The 15,094-nt window shown below is 43.8% G+C and overlaps 1 pseudogene; it reads left to right on the top strand.

The window, feature by feature from the left end:
* Positions 1–13,643: 13,643 nt before the first annotated feature.
* The window catches only part of LOC138766115 (cytochrome P450 2F2-like), a 41,090-nt pseudogene continuing 39,639 nt past the window's right edge, over positions 13,644–15,094 (top strand).

Here is a 15,094-nt window from a genome sequence, read left to right as displayed (position 1 = left end):
CGCCCGGACCCAGGTGAGTATAAGTGTTTGTTTTATTGTGTTATATACTATATGGAAGGGGGAGCACACAGCGGGGGTCTATATAAATGGGGGGAGCACACAGTGGGGCTATATAACGGGGAAGACATAGGGGGGCTATATATAACTGGGGGAGCACACAGGGGGGCTATATACTACTGGGGCTTCACAGAGGGGTCTATATACTACTTGGGTCAGCACACAGGGGGTCTATATACTACTTGGGGGAGCAGAATAGGGTCTATATACAACTGGGGGAGCACACAGGAGGTCTATATCCAAGTGGGGGAGCACACAGGGGGGCTATATACTACTGGGAGAGCACACAGGGGGGCTATATACTACTGGGGTAGCACACAGTGGGTCTATATACTACTGGGGTAGCACACAGAGGTCTATATACTACTGGTGGGGCACACAAGGGGTCTATATACTACTTGGGGCAGCAGAATGGGGTCTATATACAACTGGGGGAGCACACAGGAGGTCTATATCCAAGTGGGAGAGCACACGGGGGCTATATACTACTGGGACTAAGGGAGCACACAGTGGGTCTATATACTACTGAAGTAGCACACGGGTCTATATACTACTGGTGGGGCACACAGGGGGTCTATATATTACTTGGGGCAGCAGAATGGGGTCTATATCCAAGTGGGGGAGCACACGTGGGCTATATACTACTGGGGAGCACACATGGGGGCTATATACTACTGGGGTAGCACACAGTGGGTCTATATACTACTGGGGCAGCACACAGGGGGTCTATATATAACTGGGGGGCACACAGGGGTCTATATACTACTGGGGCAGCACACAGGGGGTGTATATACTACTGGAGGAGCACAAAGAGGTCTATATACTACTGGTGGGGCACACAGGGGGTCTATATACTACTGGGGGAACACACAGAGGGTCTATATACTACTGGTGGGGCACACAGGGGGTCCATATACTACTGGGGGCAGCACACAGGGGGTCTATATATAACGGGGAGCACACAGGGGGTCTATATATAACTGGGGGAGCACACAGGGTGTCTATATATAACTGGGGGCAGCACACAAGGGGTCTATATACTACTGGGGAAGCACACAGGGATCTATATAATACTGGTGGAGCACACAGGGGGTCTATGTACTACTGGGGGAACCACACAGGGGGTTTATATACTACTGGAGGAGCACACAGGGGTCTATATCCAAGTGGGGGAGCAAACAGGAGGTCTATATACAAGTGGGGGAGCACACAGGGGGTCTATATACTAGTGGAGGAGCACGCAGTGGGTATATGTAACTGGGGGCAGCACACGGGGTATATACGACTGGGGGCAGCACACAGGGGGTTTATATACAACTGTGACAGCACACAGGGGGTCTATATACTTTTGGGGGAGCACACGGGGGGCTATATATAACTAGGGGAACACACAGGCGTCTATACACTACTGGGGGAAGCCCACAAGGGGTATATACTACAGAGGGGAAGCACACAAGGCGTGTATACTACTGGCGGCTGCGCACAAGGGGTATATACTACTGGCAGCACACAGCGGTCTAATATTGTGGAGTGCGTGTCGAGGGGGGGGCCCAGACATAACTTCGCTTGGGGCCCCAGAAATGCCAAGACCGCCCCTGACTATAACTATGCAATTATCAGTTCTGGTAAACTAGAAAGACAGAGCTAAAGCAGTAAAAGAAAGCACTATACTATCCAGTCACCACGTGCTGCCAGGGTTTCAATCAAGTTATCAGACAACAGTTAATTGGTAACGACAAGTTATACATGCATATGAATACATGTATGGGTTCTTGGACAGTACCACAGGCAGGAGGGACACCTCGTCGTTAATAAAGGCAACCACTGGGGTCAACAGGGTCATCCAGACTCACACAAGGTTGTCTGATCTGATACGGATAAGTTACAGATTCATAAAATCAGTAAACTTACCGTTTTCAGTGGAGGTGATCAGGCTCCGAGTTTCAGACAGTCTAGGATCATCTTGGAGACCAGGGCGTCGGCCGTCAACTAAGGAACCATGTGTTGTGAGAATTGCTCAGCGAGTAAAATAATAATGAATTAGGGGGGAGATGATAAGGAAATGTAAGTGAATGCCAGATACCTTAAAAATTGGAGAGCCTCAATAAGAGAATGACAAATCCACAGTGGACAAATACAACCTCTCAAGGAGTTGGGGAATCAGATAGATAGTTTCTATAGAATTTATGCCATGGCTTCCACAAATTTAGATATTTGTCATAAGTTCCTGTTTCCCAGCTGCATAACTCCTCAAAGCGTGCAACTTGCTGGACTTTTTCAACCCATTCACATAGTGTGGGCGGGGATTCATCCCTCCAGTGAATTGGAATGAGCAATTTTGCCGCTGACAACAGGATAGTAGACAGGTGATTTTTGGTTGGAGTAAACAATGGGAAGGGGACCCATAACAAGATAAGAGTTGGGTCCAGTGGAAGGTTGCTGCCACAGATGTTTAGAATATGGTTAGCGATTTCCGTCCAAAAGCATTGGAGCTTCGGGCACGATAACCAAATATGGGAAATAGTGGGAGGTAAGGATTCTGTGCAGTAAGTCTGTAGTACTGCTCTCCTGCTCTAACTTACTACTTTATACCAGCACGGAGCTGAGTCTCTGATTTTCATTACTAGTGCATCAGATACAGCATTTGCTACTCCCTAAACAGGGTTAATTTTGGGGTGCTTACAAGTCGCCTTGTATATTACCACAACAAGAACTGGGTGCAAAAGTGTTTAGGTGGTTTGCTCATCTGGTAGCCCCTTGGGCTAGTAGCATATCACCCTCAATTAGAGTATAGATCTTAGATGAATGTTGGTATCCGAAGATCTGGGACTGCCAAAAGCTGGAAATTACCTCGAAAACGGGGTGCTCCCAAAAAAGGGGCCGGTGTAATTGCAAAAGGAAAAAATTAAAAATTAAAAAAACGAGGTGATATGTATACCAGCGCTGTCACCAGAAGGAAGCCGACTTTCAAGCCAAAGGATAAGGAGATATAGCGTTTTTTTTTTTATTTAGAAAAATTTTATTTTAATCATATTCAACCCTTACTTACAAAATCTCAATTCCAATCTAAACAATTTACCATCTAAAATACCCATTTGCCCAAAGAGAGACAGTGTCCTCCACATCCCATCAAAAATAGCAAAACGTTCATCCCGGCAATCCTTACTAGTCAATATATATATATCTCTTAACATCACATTATCTCCACCCTGTGTGGAAAAACCTGTAGGGCGCCCTATATATTCTCTCATTATACTAACCCCTCAAAAAAAACAAAAACAAAAACACTAAATAAATAAAATTCCAAACCACCCTCTTTATTTCACCTAACTATTAACTACCTTTTCCATTCAACCAGGTGCCTACGGAGCCCCACCCCAACACATCGGGGAGGGGGGGAGAGGGCAACACCGGGCCAGAAGCAGACCCACACCTCACATCTCATATTCCTCCAGTAATTAAGCCAACCGTTAATTCATTCCAGGGAGTTGATCATGCCTCACATTCATCTTTAGCCCCATATCAGGAGTACCCAGCTAAGGGCACCCCTGACTGGCAGCAAATTCTTTCCCATTCTTATCAGCGACCAGTACGCTACTCACAACGCCTCAGTACACTGACCCAGTCTTGACCGACGACCTCCGCCATCCATAGACAGCCCAGCTCCCCGGTCAGCCCGGTACCATCCATACCGTACTTACTTCCATCTCCCCTTTTTAATCAACACATTCATAAAACTTTATCAATTTGAACATTTTTCCTATAGCGCGTCTTTTAACTCTACGCTCATCTAATATCTCTGCGCAGCAATGTGGATCCGCCCCCGAGACCCCTGACCCCCCCCCCCCGGCCAAGGCCCGACCCCGCAGACACCCCAAACACCCGACATTCATCCCTTATAAATATAACCCCACAAATACCCCACAGGTTTACATCTCTTAATCTTCCCCAATTTCACCATTTACATTCCATTGCCATGAATCCGCATTTAATTACTCCAACACTATCTCTCTTCGCAATTCCCCCCGACCCCCCTTCCCCTCCCCTCCGTCTGCTGGTCAAAAAAACAAAAAAAAACCCCAAAAAAACAAAAACAAAAAAACAAAACAAATCCACTCCTGTGTGCCAATAACTTAATCTAGTTTGTTTCTCCAATACTTTTCCCAACTAGCAACAAGTTCATTTAAGTTCTTATCTTTCCTCTTTCTAATACTATTATTATGCCAGAGTTCATTCCTTAATATTACAGAGCTTAGTTCTCTCCATTCCTTAATCGTGGGTGCGTTAGGGGACATCCAACTCCTCAGGATAATCAACCTTGCGGCCAAAAATAATTGGTATATCACCTTTTTTGTACTTCCAGCTAAGTGTTCATCTTCAAAGACTCCCAATAGTGCACATACATATTCTTCTCTTAGTATCAAATCAAATAAACGTGTCATAACTAAAAAAATATCTATCCAAAACTTGTTCACCGTCTCACATGCCCACCAGTGGTGCTCCAATGTAACGTTTTCAGCTCCACATTTACAACATACGACCTCTTCTCCCCTTCTCCATTTATTAATATCACTAACTGAGTAATATAATCTGTGAATACAAAAAACTGACTTATCATGTGTTTTCTATCCGTGATATATTTCCTTGCATTTGTGTACACTTTATTCCAAAAATCTTGTCCCCTATCCCCAATTATATTTTCCCACTTGTTTTGTGACCTAAGCTTAATCTTGTCATTACCCCTCTCACCCAAAAGTTTATACATCTTAGTGACTTTCCCTTTAGTTTTAACTAGTGTCCCCTTTAATTGTGTACTATTTTCCACTTTTTTTATATTCCAGTTCACATTTACCCCTGTGGCTTTTATCGCATTTTTCACTTGTAAAAATCTTAATTGACATATTGGTGCCTCTAAACTACTATTTAACTCCCCATAGGTCTTCATTTTTCCACCCTCAAAAATCTGGAAGACATATTTTAACCCTTTTCTAACCCAATATTCTGGTTCAGGAATTTTACCAACTTCTGGAAACTGACTGTTTTGCCACATTGGGGTAAACATATATACCCCCTCTTCTTTATCCCTCTTTCTCACCATCTCCCAAACTTTAATCAGCATCCTATAAGTTGAATTTTTGGGGTATTTCTCCTTCAATTTTAACTCCAACACTTCATAGATATCATCTGCACAGCCCCTTTGCTCTTTCACCCAATTTTCCATATACTTTACTTCTCTCCAATTCGACAGCCATGCTAAATTAATAGCCAAAAAATATCTAAAAAAATCAGGTACTGCCAAACCACCTTTCTCCTCTGACAGCGTTAGAGTCTCCAATTTTAACCGCACTCTTTTCCTGTTCCATATTAGCTAATTTATTAGCCCCGTAATTTTCTTGTAAATACTTTTATCAATCCACACGGGGGAACCACTCAAAACATAAATCAACTGTGGTAACCAAATAATTTTTTATTAGACCCACTTTATCTGCTCTGGATAAAAATAACTTATTCCATATACAAACTGTCCATATCTACCTAGATCTGCCGCTATCCATACCCCCAAATATCTGAACACTCCATCAGGTTTCAAAACTTTAAGATCTGCTTGATTAGTTTCCCCCATATTGGGATCCAAAGGTAACAACACCGTTTTTCCCCAATTGATAACCAGTCCCGGAACCTGGCCAAACCTACCCAACTCCCTCATTGCCTCCTCTAAACCCGTTTTCATATTACCCAGGAACATCAGGATATCATCTGCATATAACGCTATTTTGTCCCCTATCCCCCCGGCTCCAAACCCCTCTATCCTCTTATTATTGTTTATACTCCTAGCCAGTGGCTCCATTACCAGGGCAAAGAGCAGGGGGGAGAGGGGACAGCCCTGTCTTGTTCCTCTACCTAGTTTGAAGTATTCAGATGACTGACCGTTAACAGTTATCCTGGCCCTTGGCTTACTATAGATAATCTGTAACCATCTCATGAACACCTTGCCAAACCCAAATTCCTTCAATACTCTCCAAAGGAAGGGCCACTCCACACTATCGAACGCCTTGGCCGCGTCTATGGAGTGCCCCCCCCCATCCTCCCCACCTGTAGGTTAGCGTACACCCGCCTAATATTATCATGCGTAGACTTTCCTGGGACAAACCCACACTGGTCATTACCAATAAGCGATGTAAACACTTTCACCAATCTATTAGCCAACACCTTAGAGAGCAGTTTCATATCCACATTGATTAAGGATATGGGTCTGTATGACTCAGGTTCCAACAAATCTTTATCAGGCTTAGGTATCCGTACAATATCTGCTTCATATAACGAATCGGGAAGATAACCTCTTACATACGAGTTATATAAAACCTCCTGATACTGGGTCAACACTGTTTTCCCCACTGCTTTAAAAACCTATGTAGGCAGGCCATCAGGCCCAGGAGATTTTCCTAATGACATAGTTTCCAAAGTCTGCACTAACTCCTCCATTTCGATAGGACGATCTAGCCAGCACTTCTGATCTTCCAATTGTCCCCTCTTGATTTTTAACCCCTGTTATCATCCTTTTCACTTCCCTCCCTTTTACAAGGCTAGCCAATAGCTTACCCGGTCTCCCTCCCTGGGAATACTGATACATCCCTCTAAATTTGAGCTGATTAAGGGCCTTGGCTTGTAAATAACTTTTAAGCTCTTCTATAGTCACTAGCCACTTATTTTTTGCTTCTACAGTTTCGTTATTTATGTAATCTTTTTCCGTTCTCTCTACCTCCCTCCTGAGTCTTTCCTCCTGCTCCTGAAGCTTCTTTCTCACTCCACTCACCTGTCCTATTAACACCCCCCTCAAATACGCCTTTGAGGTATCCCATACTATATAGTCTTCCGCAGAACCATTATTATCTACGTAGAATTTTCCCATCTCCTCTCCAACCTGAGAAATATCTATCAGAGTCAACCAATGTGGGTTGCATCTAAATGATCGGGTCCTCCAACTCCCCTTAACCCCTGTCTCAATGTCCATCCTGACATATACATGATCTGATACACTTCGCAAGCCATACGAGACATCTTTAGTCAGCAGCAGGGCATTATCATTTGCTAATATTAAATCAATTCTAGAGAAGACTCCATGTGATGCATTATAACAAGAATAGGATTTTTCTTCTGGATGTAAATAACGCCAGGCATCCGTCCACCCAAGCTCTTCCATTAATTTTATCAGGGGTGTTCAAGAACCATGGGACACCAGTCTCCTATCTAATCTTTTACGGTCTAGCAGCTCATCCGGAACAGCATTAAGATCTCCCATCAAATAAGTCGGCCAACCACTATATCTTATTGAAAACTTATAGAACTTAAGGCACACATCAGTTGTAAATGGGGGAGGTACATACACAAAAGCAAGAACCACTGAAACCAACTCCAGCGTGCAAGCCAAAAAAAGGCACAGAGTTAACATGCTTCGAAAGACGATTCCTTCCTCAGAACAAGCGTGCATTGTAAAAAGATGACAGCAACTGAATTTAAATAACACTGAAAAAGCCCGCCAAACACGCCTAGTGGGCGGAGAAAAGGAGGGGAAACACAGGTAACTAATTACAATAAGAATACAAATCTTCATGAAACAAAAAGACAAAACATATATATATATATATATATTTATTTAATATTGTAGAGTTGGTATGTAACACATAGCATATCCAGAACAATGTCTAAAATTATAGCCAAGGGATACCAGCTGTATGTAGTAATATTCTAACTCCTGCATTAATCTGAAGCACCTTGCGGCTCAGGAGGAAAATCCCCATACAGCCATTGCAGAGTGCAAAAGGGGCATGACCAGAGAGCTGTCTATTGAGATGGTGTGCTGGCTGTGTGAGATAGCGTACCAGCTCCTGCATTGCTGCGCCGTGCGGCTCAAAGGGAGGAATCCCTATAGAGCCGTCATGGAGTGCAAAGGGGGCGTGACAGAGAAGGCTCTCAGTCACCCGGGGGAAGGAGCGACCGCCACTGGAGTCTATAGATGGTAAAGAAATATCGTAGTGCTCGATCGTACTGCATCTATAGGAGACAGTCTTAAAACATGTACACTATGGGGGACATTTATTAAGTCCGACGTTTTCTGCGCCGGACTTACAATTGTCCCCGCAGCTCCGGCACTATGGAGATTTATGTAGAGGCGGACTGCCTCAGAGCTGGAGTAGGTTTCCTGCGTATTTTCGGCAAAACTAAGGATGAATTGCGCGGACTCTGAGTCCGCGCCCCCTGTACAGCCCCCTCCACACCTCCTCCCCGTCCCCTGGCGTACCTGGCGGAAAGTGTCGACTTGCAAATATTTTATTCACAAAACGGCCATTTGCGAATAAAATATTCGAAATCCGCACTTTCCTCCGAAAGAATAAAATACGCCGCTTGATACATGTTCCCCTATATGTGTAAATGAGAAAAGGCTGGAATAGACCCATAATCTGAAAGAGCCGATATGGCAAAAAGTGCGATATAAAGAAAACTGACAAGTGTCACTGCTGAACTAGATCATAACAATAATTAAAATCAATCATGATAAGTGTGAACACTAAGTAAAAAAAAAAATATATACAGTGGTGCCTTGGATTACAAGCATAATCCGTTCCGGGACCGCGCTTGTAATCCAAATCCACTCTTAAACCAAAGCAAATTTTCCTATAAGAAATCATAGAAATGCAGACAATTGGTTCCACACTCCAAAAAGAATGATTTATTATTCTGAATAACATGTAAAAAATAGAAACAAACATTCAGAAACAGCTGAATATCTGATATTATAAGTTACTGTGCAGTAATGGAGAGGATGGGAAACACAAGGGCGGACAAAGATTGCAGGGAGCAGGAAGGAATGAGCAGGGTATAGGGTGAGCACAGTATAGCAGCGCTCTCTGTCCGGGGAGAGAGGGGTTACAGCTATGGAGAGATTATCTCCACAGTCCTGTCCCCTGATGTAAGCCCCAGCCTGAAGTGGATCTGTTATGATTTGGAAGGTGGGGGAGACTTCCTGGGTCAGAGTACAGTGCTGTAGACCCCGCTATGCAGACCATGCCTCTCCTCCACTCACCCTCCCACCCAGTACAGGGAGATCTTAAACCAAGTTACTCTTAAACCAGGGTGCCACTGTATATATATATATATATTATATTATATATATATATATATATATATACATATATATATATACCAACAAAACACACCAATCACTGAACTCAGGGAGAACAGTGAAAAATTCCAATGGAGTACTCTTACGAGTCTCCATTGATTGTCCCATACAAAATTTGAATATGCAAAAAAGGGGTCAGTGGAGCCTCAGTTACGAGTCTCAAAACACGGGCATAGCCAGATATCCCTCTCTCCAGAGAAAGAAGCCCATTGCCAAGGAGTGCCTCCTAGTGGGGAGAGCACCAAACCGCCCTGATACGTAGTCCCTCAGGTCCTCACTCTGTTGCGAGCTTTAGGACCTAAATAGGGAAACACCAGGGTGGCCCCTGTGAGTCAAAGTCTAACTCTGTGGCGAGTATAACATAAGACAAGGGTTACCAAGGCTAGGCATCCATCCACAGACTGCAGTTTCGGGGTATTTGCCCCTCGTCAGTGTGGAGCAGGATTCTGGCTACTGGGGCAATGATAAATAGACCAACAAAACACAACAATCACTGAACTCAAGAAGAACAGTGAAAAATTCCAATGGAGTACTCATATCATACATCATATGGTTCCACCGCACCCAGCAGTGCAGATGCATCTCTCCACGCTGGAGTTGAATATCGCAGGTACCTGTCACTATGAGCTGGCACATGCTCTCCACAGTTTGGCATGGAGAAATGCAGCTCACACCGGGGGTTTGGGTTGCCACGGCAATTGTTCTGAGACTGGCGAGTTCTGTCTCCAAAGTGACATCCCATTGAGTGGTATCACTTATTTGTCAATTTCTATGCAAGAAATGAGGTGATGTATAGAGCCCTGATGCTTACTGTACTGGAGCCCCTCATCTGAACCAGGGTTCCCTCTCTAGAGCAGAAGGCTTCTGCTCCTGATCAGGGACGCGACTATTACTAGAACTGAGCAGGTGGGATTTACTTGCCTACTGCATAGCCTTCCAGGAAAGTGGTGATGCTGTGCGTTGTTCCTTATGTAGCAGCTCAGCTTTTTTTTTCTCCCCCCCCCCCCCCCCACTGCAGGCTGGCACATATACTTACCAGCAGGGGCGTAGCTAATGTCTCTTGGGACCTGGTGCAAGAGGTCATCTTGCCCCCCCTTCTTCGACCAAAGTGAGGCTATTGGTATATCTCAAGACCGATATTACCAATAATACAAGTATATAGGAAATATTATCACCATACATATTACCGCCATTCTGTTATTAACCAAATCCCTTTGCCTGCTGTTTTGGACGTGACTTTACTCTCCTGGCTTGACCTTGGCTTGTTGTGTGTACTTGTCTCTGGTTCTAACTCGGCTTGTACCTTAGACTATTGTGTGGTTTCTGATTTTGTCCCTGTCCTGCCTGTTTTGTTCTCGGTCTGCCTGATGTTCCTTATAGCGTAAGCCTAATGCTCTAAGTCCCTATAACACGGCCCGATCTTCACAGCAAGCAAGTGCCGACCTGTCAAAGCAACTGTGTCTGCATGCCACTTCAATTTTTGGGATTATTGCTTTTGCTAATGGGGGCACTGACATTTTGGCTGTATGGGGCCCTGAAATTTCTGATGGCGGTCCTGCCAGGTAACAAGGTCTAGGGCTTGTGTCACCCTCTAGGATGGGTCATTGGACACTGGTGGGCAATAGGTGGTGCAAAGAGTCAAAACACGGGCACAAGTATTCTCTTTCTCTGAAGTATTCTTCTATTTCTACCTCCGAAGTTCCGGCAGAGCAAAGTACTACTTGGGTTGGGACGCTCTTGACATGCTCCTCTCTACTTCTCCTTCTACCTCTCATCACGCAACTCAGTCAGCACGACTGTACCACTCCTTCTATTCTCGGTGCAGATCTGGATTCTAAATTATTAAGTGACTTATCAAGTGAAGTATCATGTCAATGTTATAAAGCTGTATGACCTGTTGCCTATTTCAAGTATCTTCAGAGTAAATCAGGTATTCTGGGTATAGGACACAAGCGCTGGGCGACAAGAGTACTAGGAGTACACTAGTGGGGTTGCTGAGTGATTCGGGGTGATATTACGGGGGTGCTACTCTCAGAAAAAAGTAAATTTCATGCACAAATAGAAATACTAGAGTGCACTCACCCGTTAAAACTTTTCCTTTATTTGGTTACTTCTTAAAATTCATATAGCTGGTGTAGCTGGGACGCTGACACCTTCCACAAATGTGACAGCTTCCTCTGACGTCAGTAGCCGAATAAAGGAAAAGTTTTAACGGGTGAGTGCACTCTCGTATTTCTATTTGTACATTCAGAGTAAACCAGATTATATTTATGCTAAAGAGACCCAGTGATTCCTCATTAAGCACCGGCACAGCACACACACACTCCCTGGGTAATCTCCCCTTTCTGTGTGTGGCAGTACCAATAGTCCGGGTGGGTCACTACTCCACTCCGGACCACCGTGATAAGTACCCAAGGGACCACACAACAGCCCGGCAGATCACTGTCCACAGGGGCACAAGGTATAGCCAGCCCTTTAAACTAAAGGCAGATGTGCCACCATACCTGTGTGCCCAACCGGCAGTGGCATCATGACAAGTTACCATCACTGGTCTAGGCTATATCTCTGCCAACCATCATAGAACTGGCGTCACACTTAACCATCTGGCAAGTGAATGGCCGTACCTCCACACGGGGGTCACCACACATTAACTTAGGAACGCCTCTTTGACACTTTGCACCAGTGAAAAATATTCTTCTACATTATGGAAGCACAGACAGATGTATGGAACGTACCATGTGTCTCCTTGATCTACCAGCATCTAACAGTGTCAGCAGTTTGTTATGTGAATTGTATCTGACAGCAGGGGCGTAGCTAGGATTCATGGGGCCCCATAGAAAAATACTTTATGGGGCCCCCCTACACACTATAATATATATATTTTTGGTGATGTGGCAAAAAAAATAAATCTCTTGTGGCCAGAGGCAGAATCCTGCGTGTAGCTACAACAGACTGGCAGAGGAGAAAGCCAATGTCTGCTTGTTCTGTCCATCCACTGTATTTACCTATAACAGCCTATTCGGAGCCTCATGGTTATATACATAGGTGCAGGAGCAGACTACCTTTTACTTAACCCTTTATTTACTGCAGTGTGTAAGTGACCCAGTGTCCTCTTACATGCTGCAACACATACAAAGGGTTAATACAGAAGACAATTAGCTCTCTCTCTCCTTCACTACTCCTGCACTGATAACCCCTGACCTCTGCAGGAGCTCAGAGAACAGAGGTCAGAGGTTATCAGGGTAGTGAGGCAGAGAGCTAATTGTTAACCCTTTTTTGTGTTGCAACATGTAAGAGAACACTGGGTCACTTGCACACTGCAGTACATAAGGGGTTAAGCAAAAGGACACAGGAGGTTCTTATCTTCCCTGGGCCCCCTCCCTCCACGGGCCCCATAGCAACCACCTTCCCTGCCTCTATGGTAGCTACGCCACTGTCTGACAGATTTCCTTTTACTTCTGTTCAAACCTGGTAATGTATGTAGAGTTGAATTGGATATAGAATGAATTGGAGACAGTGTGGTCATCAATAGCTGAGCAATGTGGCCCATCCATCCCAGTAACATTGCACGGCTATTGGTGACCTCATAGGAACGTGCTTTCAGCCACATGCACTGACAACAATTTTAGAAGATGCCCTAAGGCAGGATTTAGGATTTAGCCATGGTGGTAGTATGCTGTGCAGCTAGTCACTACAAGGTAAACCACAAAATTCCTGCAGGAAATTGAAGTCTGGCAGCTTTGAAAGGAAGTTGTTGTTCATACTGGTTTAACAGGTGAAGCACATTTTAACATGATTCACCATTGAAAACTTCATAGCCAATGATCATATTGCAAAATGCTTGGTGATTCGTAGTAAAATATGAATGTACTCCAGGGGTACTCCAGCTAAGATTTTTTTTTTCAAATCAGCTGGTGTCAGAAAGTGCCAGAGATTTTTAATTTACTTCTATTAAAAAAATCTCCACTCTTCAAGTACTTATCAGTTGCTGTATGTCCTGGTGCTGGTGTATTCTTTCTAGTCTGGAGAGCAGGAGAGGTTTTCTATGGGGATTTGCTACTGCTCTGGACAATTCCTCCCACAGACAGAGGTGGCAGCAGAGAGCACTGGACAGAATACAACACTTCCTGCAGGACATACAGCAGATCAAAAGTATGGGAGGACTGGAGATGTTTTAATAGAAGTAAATCACAAATCTCTGGCACTTTCTGACACCCACCAACTAACTTTGTCTGTAATGACATTACTTCTCTATTTTACTATTAGGAAATATCTGGCCTTCTTTTTAGATGGACTTTGTATTTGGTCCAATTCTTTCTGGCTCTCAGCACATAAATGTGACTCTAACAGGTAGAGATTACATAAAGCTGCCACTGTAATAAAGGGATATTGCATTGTGCAGTGCAGAAGGCTGCTGAAATCACCAGGCTGCATCTACTAAGGGATTTCCAGGAGGATCCTTGTAGGTATGTTCTTCTATATATTTATAAAGAGCAATCTGAAGCCGAATAGGATTGCTGAAGTAGATGAGTTATACACAGATGCATCTAAAACTCTATAAAAGATATAGTTATGGTAATATACAGTATGTCAACCAGTCTTGGGTTCTGTTTTTTTTTGTCCATACATAAGAATTATTATTCAAGGGGCATTCTGTTCAAACATAACTTTTGATATGTTGCTGCCCGTTGTGAGACTAACAATTCATTCATTCCATACTTGTTATTTTCTATTCTGTCTCCCTCTCCCAGTTCTGAGCTGCTGCTTTCTGCTGAAGACAGAAAAAACTGTGTGTGAGTTTTTCTCTCCATCTCCCCCTCCTATCTGAGAAGGCTGATGTAATGCCGGAAGGCTTAATTACAGTTATTTGATCAGCAACTTGAGCTCAGATTTACCCTCCCAGCATTACAAAGAAGATACAAAGTCACAGATAAAGCCTGCCATGGACTTGTTTACATCAACCGTCCCAGAAGGGAGGGGAGAGGAAAGAAGGACGGAGTTTAAAGCTCACTCACAGTTTTGGGTGTCTTAAGAAGACAACAGTAGTTCAGAACTGGGAGAAGAAGACTGAATAGATAATAGAAATAAGTATGGTAGGAATTGTTAGTTTCACCATGGACAGCAACATATGGAAAGTTATGTTTCAGTGGAATACCCCTTTAAGTGCAATCACATACTATAAATAACAATTCACATTAATGGGGTTGAACTCTAATATCAGACATTGTCAGTGGTGGTGATGTTTTTGTACACAATTCAGACTTGTGAGAAACTCACCTTAACAACTTCTAGAGTTACCACAAGTTTTCTCCCATCATGACCAGATTTTATATTAGTTTTACATATTGTGGCCACAAAAAAGTCATGAGCTAAATTGGAAGGATTCATGCCGCGACTTAGGGTAGCTAAATGTTGTGTTGAGCTGGGGAGAGATGATACGTACCGCTGAGGCACTTGTCACAGTGGCCAGGAGTGGTATGCGCCCCCACCCCTGGATACATGGACATGTGACTTTCTCAGTTATAGGACAGGTGTAGTGCAGATGTAGAGCAGTAGAAAATACGTAGACCAGGTAACATAAACCAATGAAGTCTTTACTGATATCTGTCGTAGCACAATACACATAATACAGTCTCTTTGAATACAAGTGCCAACGGTACAGCAGAAAAGACTTGTGTTGACTGAGATCCCTTTATTAAGGTGACTTTGGATATAATTGAATAGGTTTTAGGAATACTGTGCAGCTGATCACTAATCTATATATAGGGAGGCTTGACCTGTAGTCAAGTTGTAGTGGGCTACTAGAGGGAAGGGGGTTTATCCAGACTGTTGGGTTTTAAACTAGAAAGGGCTCTG

This window comes from Dendropsophus ebraccatus, chromosome 10 (genome assembly GCF_027789765.1).
Source record: "Dendropsophus ebraccatus isolate aDenEbr1 chromosome 10, aDenEbr1.pat, whole genome shotgun sequence".
Lineage (NCBI taxonomy): Eukaryota > Metazoa > Chordata > Amphibia > Anura > Hylidae > Dendropsophus > Dendropsophus ebraccatus.
The sequence above is the reverse complement of the archived record's forward strand: the minus strand, read 5'-3'. Positions and strand labels throughout refer to the sequence as shown.